Raw genomic sequence first — 21169 nt, 5'->3', positions numbered from 1 at the left:
AAAGTGCTATATAGGTTAACAGGACACTGTTCTTGCTCCTGACTCTAGTGTACTACATATTGTTACCTTGGTCCACTCTGCCGTCTTCTTCTCTTCCTCCTACACTGCCTATGGAGGCTACAGGCAGGAGATTATTCCTGGGCACCTGGAAGTATGTTCTCAGTAATGCTTATAAAAGGCCATCTTTCTATAGAAAAACTTCGGTATCAGAAGTAGGACCTCTCTCCTGGGAAAAGTCCTGGGCTCTGGGGCTGGCTCTGCCACCTGCTAGTCACAGGACTTTTAGATAGTCTCCCTGTGTTAGTCTGTTCTTCCATTGCTATAAACACCTGAGACTGGGTAATTTATAGAGAAAGGAGATTTAATTGGCTCACAGCTCTGCAGGCTGTACAAGCATGGTACCAGCATCTGCTCACTTTCTGGGGAGGCCTCAGGGAGCTTTAAATTATGGTGGAAGGTGAAGCAGAAGCAGGCACATCACATGGCGAAAGCAAAAGCAAGAGGCAGTGGTGGGGGAGGTGCCACACACTTTTAAACCAGATCTCACGAGAACTCACTGTTGTGAGGACAACTCCAAGCCATGAAAGATCTACCCCCACGACTCAAACACCTCCCAGCAGGCCCCACCTCCAACACTGGGGGTTACATTTCAACATGAGATTTGGTGGGGACATATATTCAACCCACATCAATCCCTGAGGCCACATTTCCTTGTATGAAAGTAGAAATAATAGCTCTTCTGTCTCTTTCTAAGAACCCTTATGAGGACCAAAGGAAAAACAAATGTTTTGGAATAATAAAGTAGCACAGGGATGTAAGGAATATTTTATTAATGACTTACGGTTATGTCCAGAATGGTAGTTCCTAAACTTCACTGCTGTCTTGACGGATTTTCAATTATCCTTCTCCTAAAAATTCTGCATTATAATTCTTTAAAAGCACAATTTCATAAATTATTGAAAATATATATTATTTACAGTAGCAAAGTATCAAATGCCAAGAAACAAATTTAATTAAAGATAGGCAAGACTTTCTACTGAAAACTACAAAACACTAGTGAGAGAAATAAAAGATCTAAGTGAATGGGGGATATATACCATGTTTATAAACTGAAAGATTCAATTTTGTTAAAACGTCAGTTTTCCCCCAAATTGATGGTGATGGCTGGTTTTATGTGCCAACTTGACTGCACCACAGAGTACCCAGATATTTAGTCAAACATTCTGGGTGTTTCAATGAGGTTGTTTTGGATTAAATTAGCACTGGAATCAGCAGGCTGAGTACAGCAGATTGCCCCCTCTACTGGTGGGCCTTATCCAATCAGTTAACGGCCTGAATACAATAAAACAGGCGGACCCTCCCACAGGTAAGAGGGAGCTCCTCCTGTCTGACTGCCTTGAGCTGGGGCATTGTTTTTGTTGTTGCTGTCTTGGTTTGGTTCGGTGTTGGGTTTTTTTTCCCCTGATTTTGGACTCAAGCTGAAAGGCCTTCAGCCAACTGGCATTTGCACTAGAACTACGCCATTGGCTTTCCCTGGTTCTCAGGCCTTTGGACTCAGACTGAAACTGCACCATTGGTTCTCCTGGGCCTCCACCTTGCCAGTCACAGATCTTGGTAATTGTCAGTTTCCATAATTGCATAAGCCATTGTTTTATTTCTCTTACTAATGTTTTATAGTCTTCAGGAAAATGTCTTGCCTATCTTTAATTAAATTTGCTTCTTGCATTTGATATTTTGCTACTGTAAATAGTATGTAAAATATACTTTCTAAAATTGATATTTTGCTACTGTAAATAGTATATAAAATACACTTTCTAATAATTTGTGAACCGGTGCGTTTAAAGAATTATAATGCAGAATTTTTTGGATAAGGGTAATTATGCACAGACACATACATGCCATTGATTCAGAATCATCTGAATCAAGGGACATTTCAAAACCCTTTCTGCTGATATGCCCAGAGTTGAGATTTTACCCAGAAATAGAAACAGACAAATCACAGAACTTTCCTCACCCCAAATTGTAGGCAAAGGTAAGTGGTACAGACAGGAATTGATGAGATGTTGGCAGAGAGGAGATGCTTAGCAGCAAGAAAGCCACAATGAACCTCCCAGTCAATGCTTCACAGGGTGCAAGGCCACGTAAAAAATGAGGGAAAGAAGTCCTTGGCATTTTCCAGACATAATGACTACATTCACTTTTCCTTAGCCTGAGCAGATAATGGCATCTCTCTTCTTCTTGTTTGGCTTTGCAGATCCACCTGTCTTTATTATACACACTTCTATCATCCCAGGAAGATTTTCACAAGTTCATTCATTCAGCCAATAAACACCCATTACCTAACACCCGGCCTGAACATCGCAGCACTCCATAAATGCCTCTGTCTCCAGAAAGGGGCATGGAGGGGGACGTGACAGCCGCCGAGTGGCTCACCGTTCAGAGGACCCAGCTCCCAGGCTGCATGGTTCAGGGAGGCTGCCAGGGAGACACGTCTCAGCTCAGACAAGAAGATGAGGACAAGTTGGACAGACCAGGGGAGGGGAATAAGCTGGGCTCAAGGGTCTTTTTGGTCACTTCTTTGCATTTCCTAAGGAACGTGCTTTTTACCTTATCATGTAGACAACTTTGATCTGTGTTGCTGAGCATAAAGAAACACTTGATAGCTTCCATAGACCTGACAGTTTCCTATGACACTAAGTGTGGGAGGGAAATCCCTAAACTAATAAGTATATGAAATATCATCCCTTCTTTGTGGAATTATGATCTCATTCATCTCCAAAACAAAATCATATTAAAAGCTTCAGACACATGTAAATGTTGATTTGCCTCCCATTTGTTTCATGATGGCCTTAAACCTAGAATGTGCACTTAAAAATACACCATAATAGAAAATATGGTCAGATCGAAGAGCTAATTACAACACCAATGTCAGGCAACAAAGCTCTCTCTTTGGTAGGGCAGAAAATAAAGCTAAAAACAGTGTTTGTTTGTTTGTTTGTTTGTTTTGTTTTTTGGGGTTTTTTTTAAGACAAAGTCTCACTCTGTCGCCCAGGCTGGAGTGCGGTGGCACAATCTCGACTCACTGGAACCTCCGCATCCCGGGTTCAAGCAATTCTCCTGCCTCAGCCTCCTGAGAAGCTGGGATTACAGGCGCTTGCCACCATGCCTGGCTAATTTTTGTATTTTTAGTAGAGACAAGGTTTCACCATGTTGGTCAGGCTGGTCTCAAACTCCTGACCTCGTGATCCATCCGCCTCAGCTTCCCAAAGTGCTGGGAGTACAGGCGTGAGCCACCGCACCCGGCCGTTTGTTTGTTTTTCATTACATTTATGGTGGGCCCTTTATGTGCAGGACACTGTGTGAAATGCATTTTCTCACTTAAACCCCTAACATGCTGCTGAAGCAGGTACAATAATCCCATTTTACAGATGAAGCTGAAGTCCAGAAAGGTCAGCCATTTGACCAAAGGGGGCATCTAGAAAGCACTGGAAGTGAGATCCAAACCCACACTGACAACAGTTATTGAGTACTAATTATGTGCCAGGCACTGATCTTAGCACTTTTCAAGTATTAGCAGATTTAATCCCCACTGCAATATTACAGGGAGACGTTGCTGTCATCTGATTTTAGATAAAGAAATGAGGCAGAGAGAGGTAAAATAATTGGTCCAAAGTCACACATCCCTCTGATTCAACGCCTGAGACAGATCTATGTGCAGCGGAGGGTATGGAAGGTGACATGCAGCTCATCCCTTTCCTCGGGCTGTGGACATTTCAGAATGTCCAGAGTTCAGGTAGGAACCCCGAGTTCTACCCTGCTTCTGTACCATTGTGGGAAGCTGAAGCCAAACTTAGTGAAGCCACATGGCTAGCTTGAAACCTGTGGGTCTTCAGGTTTGGCTCTCACCATTAATCTGCACAGAAAAACTGTTTAACCCACCTTCTCCCAAGGAAGGCACCTTTCTGCCAATGATGGCCTCACCTGACGCTCTGGTCAGTTTCATGGGCAGTGTTCTAAAAAGCATCTGGGGAAGTACACACAAATGCTTGGCCCATTTCTAGTCCAGTTAAATTTAGCAGAACTGAGTAAATTTTCACACCCAAGGCTGGTGATTAATAGCAAAACAGTTGTGCTCACATATCACTCATGGCTGGGAAAACAGAAGTGAAACCTTAAGAAAATACCTCAGAACAACCAACAACAGTTCAAAAACAGAAAAGAAATATAAATTTGTGGGTGCCTACTGTAGCATCAAATGTAATGCTGAGAAATTTTGGAACAACCTAAATAGCCATAGGAAAAAGCAAATTGTGATCCAGAAGATTGTCTATGAAGCCATTAACACACGACATGCACTATACAGATGAAAAACAATGTTTATGATAACGGGAGAAACAAAATAAACTTTCTTTTTTCTTTTTTTTCTTTTTGTTTTTTGTTTTTTTTTTGAGCCAGAGTCTCGCTCTCATCACCCAGGGTGGAGTGCAATGGCAAAATCTTGGCTCACTGCCCCCTCCCCTCCCGGGTTCAAGAGATTTTCCTGCCTCAGCATCCCAAGTAGCTGGGATTACAGGCGCCCTCCACCACGCCCGGCTAATTTTTTTTTTTTTTTTTTTTTTGGATTTTTTAGTAGAGACAGAGTTTCACCATGTTGGCCAGGCTGGTCTCGAACTCCCGACCTCAGGTGATCCGCCCACCTCAGCCTCCCAAAGTGCAGAGATTACAGGCATGAGTCACCACGCCTGGCCCAAAATAAACTTTTGATCAACACTAAAGTTGTAATTCTATTAACAGCTTGTTTTGCAAACAGACTATGATTACAAAGGACCATTGTTACCAGTGAACAGTAATGTGTCAGGAGGCGGGGTTTTTAAAATGTGTCTTGGTTGGGCACCATGACTCACACTCATAAATCCCAACACTTTGAGAGGCCAAGGCAGGAGGAATGCTGGAGGCCAGACGCTCAAGACCCGTCTGGCCAACACACTCTACAAAAATATTCTTAAAATAGCTCAGTGTGATAGCGCACGTCTACAGTCCCAGTTACTCAGGAGGCTGAGGCAGGAGGATCCTGAGCTCACAAGTTCAAGGCTTCAGCGAACTACGATACCACTCCAGCCTGGGCAAGAGAGGGGGACTCTGTCTCTAAAAATATATATAAATAAATAAAAGTGTATCTTGACTGCTGTCATAACGTTTGTGAGTAAAACAAGAAAAGCAAGTCTGGCACCAAGTTTGTTGCCCCCAGAGCACACACATGGCCCTCCCACTCCACTTCCCCTTCATTAGAACATAGTAGTCTTGGCCGGCACGGAGGCTCACGCCTGTAATCCCAGCTCTTTGGGAGGCCAACGACAGCGGATCATGAGGTCAGGAGATCAAGACCATCCTGGCTAACACGGTGAAACCCAATCTCTATTAAAAATACAAAATTAGCCAGGGGCAGTGGCACACTCTTGTAGTCCCAACTATTCAGGAGGCTGAGGTAGGAGAATTGCTTGAACCAGGGAGGTGGAAGTTGCAGTGAGCCGAGATTGCACCACTGCACTCCAGCCTGGGCAACACAGCGAGACGCCGTCTCAAAAAAACAAACAAACAAACAAACAAAACAACAATAACAACAAACAAACAAACAAACAAAAAGATTACAGTAGTCTCCCTTGAGGGCGACAAATTCGCATCTACTTCCGCGGATGTCTTGCCTTAGCATAGAGGACAGAAAACGCATTTATTCAGCACCAACAATGGCATGGCTTTGGCTTAGCTGAGCTGTTCCTATGCATTATCACCTTGAATGGTGCCCACCTGTTAAGAGGAGAGTGGCGTTATGGTCCCACATCCCTAGACAGAGGCTTACTGCCTAGTAAAAGGATGCCCTTAACTTTTGCGTATGCATCTAAAGAGGAGGATTCCCTTTACTTCCCCAGGACCAGCTGCCTCCACGAGAGCAAGTTTAACAACGGTTTGGAAATGAGCTGCCCCTGCATTGCCCCCGGGCCCCCTTCCTGGAGGGTTGGCTATTGGCCAGAGTGGGAAGAGGAAGGAGAGGACGGGATCCAGCTCCGTGGCTTTCCAGCTTCGTGCCCCCCAGGCAAGTTACCTAACCTCTCTGGGCTTCATTTCCTCAACCATCTGAACTATGTGAAATAATATATGTAAAATGCTTAGAACTGGGCTCCACAATGCAACAGCCCCTAGCCACATGTGGCTAGGCCAAACTGAGATGCGCTGTAAGTGTAAAAATACACATCGAAGATTTCTTATGGAAAAAGAATGTAGAAAGTATGATTCGTAATTTTATACTGATTACAGGAAAAAGTAGCAGTATTTTGAATATATTGAGTTAAATAAAATACAGTTGATCCTTAAACAGCACAGTTCCGTTTATATGCAGATGTTTTTCAATAAAAGTTACACTGAGTGTGCCTGTCTCTCCTGCCTCCCCCAGCCCTCCTTCTACCTCTGCCATTCCTGAAACAACAATCCCAACCCCTCCTCTTCCTCCTCCTCAGCCTGCTCAATGTAAAGATGATGAGGATGAAGACCTTTATGAGGATCCACTTCCACTTATTCAATAATAAATATATTTTCTCTTTCTTATGATTTTCCTAACAACATTCTTTTCCCTAGCTTACTTTATTATAAGAATACAGTATATAAAATGCATAACATATAAAATATGTGTTCATTAATTTTTTATGTTATCAGTAAGGCTTCTGGTTAACAGCAGACTATTCGTGTTAAGTTTAGGGGGAGTCAAAAGTTATACATGAATTTTCTTTCTTTTTCTTATTTTTCAGAGTCTACTTTCAGAAAATGTACATGGATTTTCAGCTTCAAAGAGAGCTAGTGCCCTTAACCCCTGTGTAGGTCTATATTGTTTAAATTAATTTCATCTGTTTCTTATTAAAAAATAAATAAATAAATTTTATAAAAATAATAATAGAGACAGGGTGTTGCCCAGGCTGGTCTCCTGATCAAGTGATCCTCCTACCTCAGCCTCCCAAAGTGCTGGAATTACAGGCATAAGCCACCACGCCTGGCCTCTTTTTGCTTTTTTAATGTGGCTATTACAAATTTGAAAACTATGTATGCAACCCACACTTGTGGCTTGCTTTCTATTTCCATTAGATAGCACTGGCTTAGAACACAGTTCCGCACAATGTTACTTCTTTATTTGTCTGTCCCCACTCACCGGTCAGCATTGTCTCAGTGTTGTCAGCACTGTCTAAAATCCCTCTTTTTTTTTGTTCTTTTGAGAGAATCTCACTCTGTCCCACGCTGGAGTACAATGATTCCGTCGCAGCTCACTGCAGCCTCAATCTCCCAGGCTCAAGTGATCCAATCACCTCAGCCTCCTGATTAGCCGTGACTACTGGTGTGTGCTACCACACCCAGTTATTTTTTTTATTATTATTATTATTTTTAAAGACAGGGTCTTACTATGTTGCCCAGGCTGGGCTCAAACTCCTGGACTCAAGTAATCCTCCTACCTCGGCCTCTCAAAATATTGGTAGGCATCAGTCACCGTGGCTGGCCTAAAACCCTTAATCTTTAGGCTGGGTGAGTTCCTTTTCCTTTCCAAGCCTCAGTTTACCATTCTGAGACAGATGATGAAGAGCAGAATAGGAACTAGACTTAGAATCAGAAGACTGGGCTCCAGCCCTCATTCTACCATTACTAACTAGATGACCTTTAGCATGTCATTTCATCCAGTGACAGTTTTGTCACTTACAAAACAGGGGGCAACACCCTGGGCGTTGCATGAGATAACACGTGTGACAGTGCTTGATAAATGCAAAGGACTATAGAGATGAGGAGGAAGTAGCGTCACATGCCCAGGCAGGACTGCCCAGCCTCCTCTGATAGTCCATGCCTCCCATTTTATATTATTACTTAACTATTTTCCATGTCTCCTGTCTCTAAAAACAAATTTCCCCAAGAAGACACTTCTTCCTTCCCATCTGCCCGCCTCTAACACAGCCAAAGCACAGTGCTACAGACAGAACCCCTCAAACCACCACACAGACCAAGTGTGCTGTGTGAGGTGGTCACGAAGAAGCTCAAAGTGGAGATGACCTTGGAAACAAACTGGCAATACAATGTGGAAAGTGGGTCCACATTCCAGGGACCCGAGCATAGTACCAGTGTAGCAGGGACCCAAGCAGAGAGGGGCAAGAAGCAGGGGACACATAGGTAGTGGCCAACAGGAAGGACTCCAGAGTGCAGACATTTGCAAAACAGGAGAGCAGAAAGGTATGCATGTGCCTGGAATTCTATAGCACTTAAAGCAAAGAAAACATCAGGGTATGATGTACAGTGGGCCACCTATGAGATGGGCCCTGTCACCAGAGATACCTGGTTGGTAGGTCCTTCCGCAGATGGAACGCTGTTGCCTTCTTGCCTTTGCTACTTCAGGTTCTCCAGCTCACTCAAGCATGGGTGCCGTAAGTTCTTGGAGCCTAAGTACTACCCGCAACAAATGCATAACCCTCCACTATTTGCACAGAGGCTTGTGAGAGAAGAAGCTCCTGTCTCACAATATGCTGTTCCTATTTTTAGCCAGGAAACAACTCCTAACCACCTACACTCTACCTCCTTGCAAGGCCACAAAGCTTGAAAAGCACAAAGCTATGCCATCGTGTAGGTAACCGAGTGGGCTTTTCTACCTCATAACATGTTTCTTCCTCATTCCAAAATAAGATCCGGATTATCTCTAGTTAAGCTAAGCTGCAAACTCTTACTGTATCACAAATGCAATTGTCTATCTGAACGGCCCAGGAAAAGCAAATACACAAAGCTTCTTGGGTGAAGATCTGAAGTCAAGGCTTCTACAGCCGACTAGTCCTTCAAATATTACTGCTATTCAATATACTGGTCCTTCGAATAGATCTATATTTAAATATTTAAAGAGAAAAAAAGAATCTCAAAATATCTTATTCTTATTTAAAAAGACAAATGATCAGGACGCAGCTGTTTGTGAGAGGAATGGTACATGCGATGGGAGTAAATGCGCACCGATAATATGGCTGCGGCATCTATGGGCCTGTGTCTACCTGTGCACACAGACACAGCACAGCCACACATCCCACCCAAAGATTATATCTCAAATCAGTGATCCCTCCCATGGGAAGCTATTGATTAAAAGCATTCATTAAACCTTTTTTTTTTTTTTTTTTTCCCCCCTGAGACAGAGTCTCAATCTGTCGCCCAAGCTGGAGCACAGTGGCATGATCTCGGCTCACTGCAGCCTCTGCCTCCCCGGCTCAAGCTATTCTCCTGCCTCAGCCTCCCGAGTTGCTAGGATTACAGACATAAGCCACCATGCCCAGCTAATTTTTGCATGTTTAGTAGAGATGGGGTCTCGCCATGTTGGCCAGTTTGGTCTCGAACTCCTGACCTCAGGTGATCCTCCTGCCTCAGCCTCCCAAAGTGCTGGGGTTTTAGGAGTGAGCCACCATGCACAGCCTGCATTTTAACAATTTCTTTTTTTTTTTTTTTTTGAGGCACTCTCGCTCTGTCGCCCAGGCTGGAGTGCAGTGGTGCATTCTTGTCTCACTGCAAGCTCCACCTCCAAGGTTCAAGCCATTCTCCTGCCTCAGCTGCCCAAGTAGCTGGGAACACAGGTACATGCCACCAGGCCCAGCTAATTTTTGTATTTTTAGTAGAGACAGGGTTTCACCGTGTTGGTCAGGATGGTGTCGATCTCCTGACCTCGTGATCCTCCTTCCTCAGCCTCCCAAAGTGCTGGGATTACAGGCGTAAGCCACCGCGCCCGGCCCATTTTAACAATCTTAAAGTTCTTATCAATCTATTGCACTTGGATTTTATCTGGGTCCTAATTTGAATACACAAACTACTTTAAAACTATACACACCCACATCTATACACATACACAAACACACACACACTAATATATACACATACATGCATATATGTAATTATTGAGGAAAATTGAATATTGACGCCATACCTGGTATTAAGGAATACTTACTTATTTGAATGATAATAGTATCTTGTCGTTTTTATTTTTAAAGGATTTTTTTTTTTTTTTTTTTTTGAGATGGAGTCTTGCTCTGTTGCTCAGGCTGGAGTGTGTAGTGGCGTGATCTTGGCTCACTGCAACCTCCGCCTCCTGGGTTCAAGCAATTCCCCCGCCTCAGCCTCCTGAGTAGCTGGGATTACAGGCACCCACCATGCCTGGCTAACTTTTGTGTTTTTAGTGGAGACAGAGTTTCGTCATGTTGGCCGGGCTGGTCTCAAACTCCTTAGCCACCTTGGCCTCCCAAAGTGCTGGGATTCCATGCGCGAGCCACTGCACCCGGCCTGTTTTTAAAGGGTCTCTGTCTTTTAAATACACATAGAAAAACTGAAATATCTACAGTAAAAATGAAAAAATAAACAGCTGAATTCGAAGTCAGTTAAAATAACATCTTATTTTGTATGACTATTCATGTGCAGTAAATGAAAGGTAACCAACAAAAAGTCCCCCCCACTTTGAATCACCTATGAGATACAGAATATATGGTCTGTTTATACAGCCCTGAACACTCATGTAAAATTCACTCAGTGAATCTAACACAGCTGCGTTAGACTCCAGCCCTGAAAGGGATCAGGATGTGCAACAGAAGAAGTAATTATCTTCAGTTTACTACCATGTTACATTAAAAACACAAACATTTAAATACTGGGATCGCACCTGGCCCCACAAGCTGCTCACCCTAGAAACTGAGAGAAGTCTAATTCATGTCTCCGCACCTGCACTTGTGGGCTTTCAGCTGACCAAGTGGCTGTCAGAACCGTAAGCATTATTTCAATTACTCTGTCTTTCTCTCTCAATCTCTTCGTTTTGAAAAAGTTGCTGAGTAGAGCTGAATCGACATATTTTTCTCCTCCAAGGTGAAGTTGTACTCGGCCTCTACTATTGGAGCTGATATTTAAGGACTGAAGACAATCTCATCTCAACACATAGAAATATATGGAAGGCAAGGAGCCTGCCGAGTCCTTCAGGCCACAGAGACCCTCTTTGATGAGGAAGTAGAGCCACGTCTACCTACATGCAGTAGCAGAGAGCCTAGCATTCAATTGTTGTTATGATTATTATCATTCTCATCACTGTTACAAGTATCACACAAAGTAATGTGCTAGGTTCTCTCTTTTATTGTAAATCTTCTGAACAACCCTGTGGGTTGATTATTTTACAGGTGAAGAAGCTGAAGCTCAGAGGAAGCAAATGATTTTCGAAAGACCACACAGCTAGAAAGTGACAAAACCAAACTTCCAATCTAGTTTCCCAGGCCCACCTTTTCCTTTTCTAGCATGCTGCTACCTCTGGGTGGAAAGAAGGCCTTGAAGGCACAGTTATCTACCTAGGCCTCTTATTTTTCTAAAACATAAAAATAAATAAATAAAAAAACCCTGTCAAGTTATCTCACTGTGAAGCAGAGAAAAATCACACCCCGTGATCCCAAGGGGGAGCTTCTGCAAGTCTGCGCCACTGTTTAGTTTCGCTTCCAGCATCTCTGACCACCATTGTCTTCCATCTCACTAACTTGCTTGAGAGAACAGGACAAGACATGCGTGACTTTTTTGTTCAGAATGAAAGATGTACAGGTGACCCTATGCCAAAAACAGGAAATAATTTTCTTTAAATCTTAACTCCATCAGCTTATTATGGCCCCTTAGGAACCACACTGGATGTTTATGAGAGTGAACTGTCAAAGGATGTGCTCTGCCCAAGGGCCACCAAACAGGGACCACAGGGACCCCACCAGCAGTGTGCCCTCTAATTAGATTCCTTTATGAACTTGTTATTTCAACTCCTCATGCAGATGTTTATCAAGTACCTGCAAAGGCAGCCCCCACCCGAAGCTAGACGCACTGGGGACACAAACACTCAAGTCAGAGTTGCAGCCCACAGCTATCGCCAGGAGACAGAGGAGGGGAGTGATGGGAGGGAGTGGGGAACGGCTGTCCTCTGTCACAGGACAGCTGTCATCCCAGGAAGAACTGCATGGGACAGGCAGTGTTAGGCAAGTTAGTGAACAGTTTGCCTCATAAACACTGACCAGCAGTGGAAACTAACTGACCTGGATAAACAGTGGACTGTGAGCACCTTAGGGGCCACGGACCATGTCTAATTTGCTTTTGTATTCTAAAAAAAGTAGGCCTCAAGTATTTTGTTGTTGTTGTTGAGACAGAGTCTCACTCTGTTACCCAGGCTAGTGTACCGTAGCAAGATCTCAGCTCACTGCAACCTCTGCCTCCCAGGTTCAAGGGGTTCTCCTGCCTCAGCCTCCCGAGTAGCTGAGATTACGGGCGCCCGCCACCACATGCAGCTCATCTTTTGTGTGTTTTTAGTAGAGATGGGTTTCACCATTTTGGCCAGGCTGTTCTTGAACTCCTGACCTCAGGTGATCCACCCGCCTCGGCCTCCCAAAGTGCTGGGATTACAGGCGGGAGCTACCGCGCCCCGCTATGTTGTTTTATTTATTTATTTTTTAAGGTCATGATTGTATTAGTCCATTCTCACACTTCTGTGTGAGAACTGCCAGAGACTGGGTAATTCATAAAGGAAAGAGTTTTAATTGACTTGCAGTTCCACATGGCTTGGGAGGCCTTAGGGAACTTACAATTATGGTGGAAGGCAAAGGGGAAGCAAGGCACGTTCCTCCCAAGGAGGCAGGAGGAAGTCCCAGACACTCATAAAACCATCAGATCTTGTGAGAACTCACTCACTATCATCAGAACAGCATGGGGGAACCGCCCCATGATTCAATTACCTCCACCTGGTCTCTCCCTTGACACGTGGAGATCATCGGGATTACAATTCAAGATGAGATTTTGGGTGGGACACAGCCAAACCGTGTCAGTGGTCACGCACTACGTTTAGAATTTTGCAAGGTATTTACGGCGGAATACTGAAACTGTTCTCACGTACCACAGCAGAGTCTGAAGGGCTCAGTTCGAAGAACTGGATTCCCAACCTTGGGATCAATTTGGCCATATGGGAGGTCAGCTGAAGATGAGGGAGATTGGAGACAATAAAATGGTATGCTATCCAAAAATCCTCTCAAAGAGTTGGACCCACTGATAACCCCAGAGATGATGGGCAGGTTACCCTCTGTCCTCAGAAGGGAGGGGAGGTGGCTGGGGAAAGGATTCCAACTTGAGTTCTATTGTGGGAAGGTGAGAGAGTCAAGCTCTGTGGCTCAGTGGAACTTATTTCTGCCCACAAGCTCAACATCTCCACCTCTGCCCCCCGCAGTGGAGTTGTGAGAGCAAAGGAGACAAGGTGAACTGCGATCACCCCAGACAACCAGTATGGGATGAGGCCAGCCTGTGAATCACCCACGCTCCCAAGGAACCCCCGCCACAGGAACACACACCTCCACTGGCAAGACCCAGAGAGGCCACAGGAGACAGTCCCTTGGGAGGGTGAGTGAAATGGCCTATATCAGTCCATCCAGGGAGGAACCAGAGACACCCTTTGACTCAATAGGTGGAAAGAACCAGGAAGTCTGACATAAAAAGTGTGTCAAATAAGAGGTAGTTTAGTATCAGGAGTCAAAGCCTCCATGATCCCCAGTCTGAGTTAGGAACCCTTCCCTGGGCTCCCACAGCACCCTGTACAGACCCCAAGACAGCGTCCCTCACAGTTTCTCTGTCTGTTTCCTCTATTAGGGCATGACCTTTCAGAGAATTAGGAACCGTCCTAGCCTTCTCTGAAGCCCAGGCACCTACCACACCGCTAGGCCCAGGCTGGGTCCTAAGAAATGCCTTTTGTATGCCCTGAACAAATGAATCATGATTGAGGTATCTATGGGAGAACCACACTCCACCCAAGGGAAAATAAATACCTGGCCTGGCTGAAAAGTCAAACCACAGCAAGTCCAAGAGAAGGCAGTTAGCTAGGTGCTATCTCTCTCTCCCACATCATAAACGAAAGGCTTCAGTGGAAAAATCCTCACCACAAGAGAAAAAGAAAAAAGTCAGTTAGCTAGCACCAAGCACAAAGGGCAGAAGCCTGGCGAGGTGATTCACACCAATACTGTGAAACCCGGCCCAGCGATCTGCAGATGACCTGGAAGCAGGGGTGGAGGAGGTGGGGAGGCAGACAAGCATGAGAGGGAGTGATGGAGAACTTACTGGAACAAGCATCGAGGTCAGCCGCTCCTGGGTAATGCCAGAAGCTGGTTTATATACCTTTTTTTTTTTTTTTTTTTTTTTTTGCTTTTTTGAGATGAAGTTTTGCTCTTATTGACCAGGCTGGAGCGCAATGGTACAATCTCAGCTCACTGCAATCCCTGCCTCCAGGGTTCAAGTGATTCTTCTGCCTTCTACCTCCTGGTTTATATTCTTTAATGAAATTTTTTAGAGGAAGTAAAAAAAAAAAAGAGCATCGTATGGTCTAAGAGGGAGGGATGGGAGAAGGTGGCTGGGGTTGACATAGGTAGAGAACTCTCCTCAGCCCCGGCCAAGGAATTCTTCACACCAAGTAGCTACCCATAGACGACTGAATATAGTCATCAAGTCTATCAGTCGTCTATGCCTATCGTCACAAATATTAACACCACTGACTGAACAGGAACACGTGCTAGTGCTATACTGCTGGGCAGTTTCTCTCGCTCTAATGATCATTAAGAACCTGGCAGGTGGCAATGAGTCACCTGCATTCAATAGAGATCAGAAGCTTTAGGCCGGGCTCGGTGGCTCACACCTGTAATCCCAGCAATTTGGGAGGCCAAGACGGGCCTATCACTTGAGGTCAGGAGTTCGACACCAGCCTGGCCAACATGGTGAAACTTTGTCTCTACTAAAAATACAAAAATTAGGCAGGCATGGTGGTGCGTGCCTGTAATCCCAACCACTGGGGAAGCCGAGGCAGAAGAATCGCTTGAACCTGGGAGGCAGAGGTTGCAGTGAGCTGAGATCGCACCACTGCACTCCAGTCAGGGTGACAGAGCAAGGCACAGTCTAAAAAAAAAAAAAAACTTTACATGAAGAACTAAGCCACTTGCCCAAGGTCATGGAGCTGGTACAAAGGTAGGATTCAAACCAACTCATCTAACTCCAAAGCCTGTGGCTACAGCACCTTGAGGAAAGACTGCCCCTACAGATCAGGTTGGATAAGGAAGGGTTCCTATGAAGAAAGAGTGTTGACCGGGACCTTGCTGGAGCAGTGCTGGAAGGACATCCAGGAGGTCCACAGGGTCCCTAAGGTCCCGTGGGAGAAGATAGGCAAAATCAAATGCCCTCAGTTATTCGGCTGTTTTTCAAATAGTAAATGCGATGTGGTGGGCACCATGGAATACGAATTATCTTACATAAACTCAAACTGATATGTTCTCTATGCTGACAGCAAGTCAAATACAGAAAGATTTTAATCATTAGCTTTGCATCCAAAGCTCAAGTTTCCTACACTACCAGCTCCCATTAGCCTGCCAACAATGTTATCCAGGTTCCCTTGAACATGGTGCGTAGGGCTTCATGCTCTCTGAGGCCCAGCATCACACCATCACAGCTAGAAAAGATCTTAGTGGACACCAGCCCAATCCTCTACCTAATGAATAAAAATTCCCCACTCAATAGCAACAAACAGTGGCCAGCCAGCATCTACTTCCACATCTGTATTAATGATAATTCTCCTTTCAAGACAGCCTGTCAGCAGAGAGCCAAATATTAATTATGAAAATTTTTTATACGTTGGACCGAACTCTTCCCCATTCCCCTAAGCATCCATTTCTTGGTTCTAACAAATGTCTGTTCTTTTTTCCGTAAAACAATTTTTTAAGACTATGGCACTCTTCTAAACCTTCTCTTTTTCAAGCAAAATAGTCTCAGTCTTTGAATCATTCTTTAGATAACATGGTTTCTGAATCTCCTAAGTTTTCTGTTTATTGTCCTCTGGGCCTATTTCCATTTGCCCACCTCACTCTTAAAAGAATGACAGTAAGCTCAGTTCCAGGTGTGACCCAACTACTATAAAACAAGAGGAATGACTACACCTCTATGATGCAAATACTAAAAGCTTCTGGTTAGTTTTTAGTAGCTTCATGTCAGTGATTCTCATTTAGTTGAAATCAGGTGCACTAGCCTTTCTTTTTTTTTTTTTTTTGACACAGGGTCTGGCTCTGGCTCTGTCACCCAGGCTGAAGTGCAGTGGTGTGATCTCAGCTCACTGCAACCTCCACCTCCCGAGCTCAAGCCATCCTTCCACCTCAGTCTCTCGAGTAGCTGGGAATACAGGCTCACACCACCACCTCCAGCTAATTTTTGTATTTTTTGTAGAGATGGGATTTCACCATGTTGCCTAGGCTGATCTCAAACTTCTGACCTCAAGCGATTCCCCCCACCTCAACCTCCCAAAGTACTGGAATTACAGAGTGTGAGCAACTGATAGCCTCACTATCTTTTCTTAGGCCAAGTCCTAATCCTTAGCCCCACCACTGCCACCCCACCCCCACACCCCACCCACACACACTGCCTGGCTTAACCACTAGTATTTGGAGCCTACAGCTAGGTCTTCACATTTATCTTGGTGCAGCCTGTCTTTCTTCACTCAAGTCCTTCCTCTAGGCTGTTAAGTTTACAGGGAATCTTGATTCTGGCATATACAATATTTTCTACCCCTCTCAGCTTCAAATTTTCTGTAAATGTGATCAACAAGCCCTTTATGTGTTCATCTAAATCACAAGTTTGAGCTGAGGAGAGGCACTATCCCCATGACCAACACAAATGATCAGCCTTTAGTGACAGTTCTGGAAGCACTACATGTAAACCAATTGAACCACCATCCAGTCCACATTTACCATCTCATCTACGAGAACAGAAATCCTGTTACTGAGGATACAAAGATGTTCACTGTCTAACAGAAGAGCTTTCAGTTAATTACCACCACAGTCAATGTCAATGAAAGGTTATGCTTCTGTATCATACAAAAATGCTTGACCACTGAGGAGATACTTGGGATGGTCTTTAACATATAGGCTATATGGCCGTATGTAAATTTTACTGTGCAGACACCACAAAGAGGAACTAAAGCAGAGGTACAAGAAGCTAGGCATGACTGCCAACTGGGAAATGGTTACCTTACACCGTGAGACATCATGGATAGAGAAAAACTAAAGTGCTTTTAAATATGGGCCCCAATAACTCTATGTCTCAAGTTCCAGCATAAGAAGCAGCAGCAGAAACATATTTATTTCATGATAATAGTAATTCCCTTAAATATCATAGTTATCGCTTGTTGAGTACTACCAAGTGCTATGCATTTTATGTAGGTCATCTCTGTTACTTCCTGATACAGTTGGTTTATAATTATTCCTTTTGAAAATTTAAATTACATTTCTCTCCCCCTACGTTTCTCCCATCTCCATAAGACCTTGAGGACCTTCAACAGCACTTCAGCAAAACACATTTTCAAGTTTCCTCAGGTAATTCATTCAACCAACCAACTATCTCTTAGATAAATAAATATTTCTCAAATTCTCCTAAGAATAAGACACTATGCTGGGTGCTGGGGAATCTGGCTGACTTTAAGCAACTACATTTCTTGGCTTTATTTCTTGTGGGCCATGGGCTTCAATTTTCTCCCCCAAAGGCTTGTTCTATCCTTTCTTCCCATTGTTAGCTGTGGACCTTGGGTAGGTTACCTAAAACACTGACGTAACACCCTTCACCTGATAAGGAAGGTGGTAAGGTATGTATGTGCCTAGCGTAGTTCCAGGGATATAAGATACTTACTAACCTTAGGGGCTCTTTCTTTCTTCTTTCTTTCTTTCTTTCTGCTTTCTTTCTTTCCTGTCTTCCTTCCTTTCTTTCCTTTCCTTTCCTTCCCTCCCTCCCTCTCTCTTTTTCTTTCCCTCCCTTCCTTCCTTCCTTCCTTCTTGCCTTCCTTCCTTCCTTTCTTTCCTATTTAGTCTGCCTGACTTTCCTCAGAAAAGGTAAGAATAAAATAGAAGTCAATTGTTCTGTTTTCCCCCAGGACATCTGTGAACATTACATCATTTGCCACCATTAGGGAACTAAGCCTCTATTCGCTGTGTATCACTTTTTTTTAAAAGGAAAGAAAGAAAAACTTTGGTTCTGAATATGTTCAGCAAGTCACGGTTGCTTGTTTTTCTTTTTCTCCTGACACGATTCTTTCTATAAAATCCAAAGGAAATGACCTTAGATCATTTAAATCCAACTTTCAGAGAGGTGGCTCGACTTGCTGTAATGGATCTGATTTCACATCAGGTTCTTCTGATCGCAAGTCCGGGGTCTTTCCGCCTCATTTGGCTAACTCTTTTGTCCCCTTGCTTCCCCAGACTCACTGTGATATTCCCTTACCTCCATCCAGAACTCAGATAACATGTCACTCTAGTCACCCTGAAGATTCACCTCTTGAAAACATAATCGCCATGCAGTAAAGAGGAAACCAAAAAAACAGAACCACATACAGCTGCTCAAAGTGCTAAAGAGCATGTCACTAAGGAGAGAAAGACACCACTAGCCAAAGGCAAGTGGATCAGAAAGCAACCCTCTACATCAGGCATTCTTGTTATTTTGTTGTGGTGGTGGCGGTGGTGGTCATTGTTGCTGTTGTTGATACAGGGACCTGTCTAAATTCTACAGTATTTAATATTGTATTCAACAAACATTTATTGTTGAATATTTATTGAATACAATATTCAACACTATGTGCCAGGCATGATAGAGGCTTGAACTGAGTAGGGACTCTTTGGTATGAACCAGATAGAACTTGCACGATGTTTCACAAGCTGGTTAGAATGTTATTAGCTTACTGTGTCATTTCCCCAATCCCTATTCACACCCAAAAGATGATATTTTGTAGAGCTTAAAAAAAAAAATACCTCAAACAAATCACTTCCTCAAACAGCAACCTAATCTCTCCTTCCTTATGGCAGGGTATCTTGACTTGCTTACACTTGCTTACACTTCCCCACTTTCCAATGGTTCCTTAAATAATTGAAGTCAGCTCACATCATTCCACTGAAACTGCCTTTCTAATTGCAAAATCTAAAGAGTCCTTTCCAATACTTACTTCAAACAGGCCTCTCTGGGTCTTTTTCAAACTCCCTCCCACTAATGCCTTTCAGGCATCCTCCCCAGCTTAGCCTCCTCTGGGACCAGTTTCCTGCCAGTCCCGAAATGCCCACATACACAGGGAGGATTCCTGCCTCCACATGGCCAGCCCCCAATGACATATCCCTCAGACTCGACCTCAACTTTTTTTCTTTTTCTTTCTTTCTTTTTTTTTTTTTTTTTTTTGAGACAGGGTCTCACTCTGCCACCCAGGCTGGAGTGCAGTGGTGCGGTATCGGCTCACTGCAACTTCCACCTCCCAGGCTCAAGCAACCCTCCCTCCTCAGCCTCCTGAGTAGCTGGGACTACAGGCACGCTCCACCATGACCAGCTAATTTTTTTTTTACTTTTTGTAGAGACGTGGTTTTGCCATGTTTCCCAGGCTGATCTCGAACTCCTGAGCTCCAGATGCACCCACCTTGACTTCCCAAAGTGCTGGGATTACAGACATAAGCTATTGTGCCTAGCCTCAGACCATATCCTTTCAAAAACCTTTAAAGTAGATACCTGCACAAAAGCTTTATATTCTACACTTATACTCACTTTAAAAAAAAAAAGTATTAAACATTTGCTAAGTGCTAAGCATAATTCTTAGTGCATAGGCTGCAACAGTGAATAACTCAGATGAAGATCAAATCCTTAGAGTTTTACATACTAGCAGACGGAGACACTAAGAACCATAAATATAACAAATCAAAAAATTATTTAGTATTTTAAAAGATGCTAAGTGCTCAGAGAACAAAGTAGAGCAGAGTATAAAAAAGGGTGGATCAGGCCAGGCGTGGTGGCTCACGTCTGTAATCCCAACACTTTGGGAGGCTGAGGTGGGCAGATCACTTGAGGTCAGGAGTTTGAGACCAGCCTGACCAACATGGTGAAACCCCATCTCTACTAAAAATACAAAAATTAGCCATGTGTCATAGTGGGCACCGGTAATCCCGGCTGCTCAGGAGGCTGAGGCAGGAGAATCACTTGAACCTAGGAAGTGGAGGTTACAGTGAGCCGAGAGTTCATCACTGCACTTCAGCCTGGGTGACAGAACGAGACCCTATCTCAAAAAGAAAGAAAGAGAGAGAGAGAGAGAGAGAGAAAGAAAGAAAGAGGGGATTGGAAGTACTGGGTTGAGGTAGGTTTCCATTTTCAAAAGGGCAGTCAGAGGAGACCTCACTGAGAAGGGGACATTTGAACAAACAGTTGAAGATGGTGAAGGAATGAGTCCCACAATATCTGGGGAAGAGTGTTTACCACGAGGCTCAAGGCAGGAATGCACGGATGTACACTGGTTGGAAGGAAAGGAACAAGGAAGAGATACATGGAGACAGTGTCTGGGAGGAACAAACAACGAAGTTGGGGAGGTGGAGGAGAATGGGCAGGGCTTGGAGGTCTTGGCAAGAACTCTGGCTTTTAGCAAATGAAATAGGAGCTGCTGCAGGAGGCTGAGCAGAGGAACAACTGGATCTGACTTAATATGCCAGAATTGCTCAGGCTGCCACGTGGGAACAGGAATAGGAGACAGGGACAGTAGTAGGAGACAGTAGTAGTCCCAGAAAGAGATGCTCATGGCTTAGACCAGGTGGTTGCAGTGGAGGCGGTGAGAAGTGGGTATATTTTAGATGTGCTTTGAAAATCATGCCTGATATTTTAGATGTGAGTGTGAGAGAGAAAACAGTCAAGGATGATTCCAAGGGTTGGAGCCCAAGCAACTAGATGGATGGTGCTACTTTAATGGAAAAAGAGGAGACAAAGGAAGGGCAGACCTGGGAGCAGAAGAAATCTGGAGTTCAGTTTTGGATATTCTGAGTTTGAGATGAGACTGTCAAACAGAGCGTAAAGTAGGAAGCCTGACAGGAAAGTCTAGAGGTCAGGGAGAAGGTGTAAGGTGGAGATACATATTTGGGAGTTACCAGCATGAGAGCTTCTCGAATGTTCTTGACCAGACAGTGGAATTTTTCTCCACCCAGCTGCATGACTGTTTACTCTGGAGCAAGGATTCCTGGGCGTAAACCTAACTCTTCCACTCCTCAGAAGTCTGATCTTGGACAGGCTGCTCAACTGCCCTCAGTGCCTATATCCTCAAAAG

The 21169-nt window shown here is 44.2% G+C and overlaps 1 protein-coding gene across 3 annotated transcripts in view; it reads right to left on the bottom strand.

Moving 5' to 3' along the window:
• ST6GAL1 (ST6 beta-galactoside alpha-2,6-sialyltransferase 1) overlaps positions 1 to 21169 on the bottom strand; it is a 141881-nt gene that overhangs the window by 65671 nt on the left and 55041 nt on the right. Inside the window, exon 1 of one of the 3 annotated variants that reach the window (XM_073023746.1) lies at positions 8359 to 9097. The exons of the other annotated variants lie outside the window; for them this stretch is intronic. The gene's annotated coding sequence lies outside the window, so the exon portion shown is untranslated. Of the gene's footprint in view, positions 1 to 8358; positions 9098 to 21169 lie in introns of those variants that run through there. 3 annotated transcript variants of the gene reach the window in all.

Source organism: Chlorocebus sabaeus, chromosome 15 (genome assembly GCF_047675955.1).
Source record: "Chlorocebus sabaeus isolate Y175 chromosome 15, mChlSab1.0.hap1, whole genome shotgun sequence".
Lineage (NCBI taxonomy): Eukaryota > Metazoa > Chordata > Mammalia > Primates > Cercopithecidae > Chlorocebus > Chlorocebus sabaeus.
The sequence above is the reverse complement of the archived record's forward strand: the minus strand, read 5'-3'. Positions and strand labels throughout refer to the sequence as shown.